This window comes from Penaeus chinensis, chromosome 19, assembly GCF_019202785.1.
Source record: "Penaeus chinensis breed Huanghai No. 1 chromosome 19, ASM1920278v2, whole genome shotgun sequence".
In the NCBI taxonomy this organism is placed as follows: domain Eukaryota; kingdom Metazoa; phylum Arthropoda; class Malacostraca; order Decapoda; family Penaeidae; genus Penaeus; species Penaeus chinensis.
In genome coordinates, this window is record NC_061837.1 from 2898714 (window position 1) to 2901213 (window position 2500).

The 2500-nt window shown below is 41.3% G+C and overlaps 1 protein-coding gene across 1 annotated transcript in view; it reads right to left on the reverse strand.

Annotated features, from left to right (window-relative positions):
• The window catches only part of LOC125035185, a 14371-nt gene that overhangs the window by 5745 nt on the left and 6126 nt on the right, over positions 1-2500 (reverse strand). The gene's annotated exons all lie outside the window — the stretch shown is intronic.

Sequence of the window (2500 nt, forward strand, 5' to 3'; positions counted from 1 at the left end):
GGCAGGAAATTCTCAAGTACACTCACTTCCACAAGGGATAAAAAATCAGCTCAACAAGTCGAAAATAGATAGAAATTTCAATATAGCAATAGCATGTGCTGCTATTGACCCCTCCGACTTTGTCGAAATAACCGAGTGGGAACTGAGCAATGCCCTTCTGAAAGGTAAGGCAACCGCCCCTGGCGAGGACGGCATTACTTACAGCGTCCTTCGTCACATTGCTCAGGTACCAGTCAACCCACTTTTACATCTGTATAGACTCAGCCTATCACAAGGAATCCTCCCAAGCTCCTGGACTAAAAGCTTAATCATTCCTATACCCAAACCCAATACTGATAAATACAGACCCATTTCCTTGACCTCCTGTCTGTGCAAAGTACTTGAGAGAATAATTCTGAACAGGCTCATGTATCGCATAAATGCTAAGTTATCCTCCAGACTGTATGGATTTCTCCCAGGGCGTAGCAGTCAGCACTGTTTTGCAGAATACTTAACAAACTCAAACCCAGGCATGCAAACCGTATTTCTTGATCTTAAATCTGCTTTTGATATTGCAAACAGGGAAATTATCCTTGAGCAACTAGCTAGCTTTGGTATTCAGGGAAGACTGTTAACATGGATTCAAATGTATCTGTCGAATCGATCGGCTCAGGTTCTCTTCAGGGGCATTAAAAGTACTCATACAAAAGTATTTGAACTCGGCACACCTCAGGGAGGCGTACTTAGTCCCATGCTATTTAATATCCTAATGCATAGATTACTGGGCGATATACCACTTGCAGGCAATGACTCCATTATTTGCTATGCCGATGGCATTTGTATTAAATCCTCATCCGAGGAGAGAATGCAAGAGATTCTAGATATACTTTCTGCAAGGGCTACTGAGTGTGGCTTGATAATTTCATCTGAAAAAACAAAGGCACTTAACCCACAGACAATCCCTCTGCCAAGGTTTCATATAGATGACGTTGAGCTAGATCTCTGCCATCAATACAAATACCTTGGGGTGATTGTTAATGATTCAGAGTTCATTAGAAACCTGAAGAAAAGGCTGTGGGAGCGACTGAAGCCACTTAAGACACTTGTCGGCAAAGCCCATGGTATTAATGTCAATATTGCGAGAATCTTTTACTTGTCATACATAAGGTCGGTCATAGATTACCATGCGTTGCACCTAGTATTGTTCAAGGAATCAGAGTTGACTAGTCTAGAAAGTGTCCAAAATGAAGCCATGAGGATCATTCTTGGTGCCCCTAGAACAACAAGGATTGTGAATATGAGAACAGAACTTAATTTGCCTTCTGTTTATGAAAGAATATTATACATAAATACCACATTTAGTGTCAAATCAATTAGAGAACCCCTCCATTGTACAGAGTTCCAAAGACAACTAAAACACAGAATAGAAGAGCTAACTTTGAATAACAACACCGATTCATACTCAAATTCATGGTTACAAGTGACGTGTAAACACTTAGCTCAGCTGAACATTCCCATAACTAAGACCCTACATGGACGTTCTGTACCACCGTGGAAAATGTCGGACCTAAGTGTATATTACACGACTGCCCCCAAAAAAGACAGTGCCCCCCCTGCTATACTTAAACAGTATGCACTTGCAAGTATAAATGAGCATCTAGACACTCTTTCCAATGTATATGAATGCTACACTGACGGATCCTTGCAGTCTGGGTGCAGAGCAGGATGCTCTTTTGTTGTATATAAAAACAATATTTTGCAGCACCAGGATTGTAGGAGGGTTCATGACTGGGCTGGCACTATGCAAACCGAGTTGGCAGGAATACTCATGGCCACCGAATTTCTATTGAATCAAGGCTCAGGGGTCATTTTCTGCGATTCACAGAGTGCTCTCCAGGCTCTGAACACTCTAGACAAAGGTGCGGGAAATATTGCAAATGACATCAGGATAAACGTGTATCGTGCAAAAGAACGAGGCCATAATATACGTTTTGTGTGGATTCCATCGCATGTTGGAATCCCTAGGCATGATCATGCTGATCGCCTAGCAAAGTCAGCATGTGACAAACAAAGTGTGGACATAGATCTTGGGATACCTCTTTCTAGGATTTTCTACATCATTAAAGCCTCCTTCAGAGAGGACTTGACTGAGTTGATTAATTCTCAGCGCCCTGAAAGCTGTAGCATAAAGCACTATGACCGATTTAGGCAAGATTCCTTCATCTATGGTTTATATAAAACAAGAACAAGACAGTGTGATGTTGTGACTGCAAGAATCAGGCTTGGGTATAGATTGTATTGGCAGGTCAGTACAGTTTGTAATGTCGAAGAAACTAAGTGTAAACTGTGTAATGAAGAATATAAGCGAACACTATCTCAGAGTGCCATGTGATACAGCCTTTCAGGCCACCTAGCATGAGGTACGGAGAACTATGTAACTACTTCATATCATATGATGCCCTAGAAGATATACTTATGTTGTATCCTAAATTTGGAATGTAGTATCACATAACCGAATATA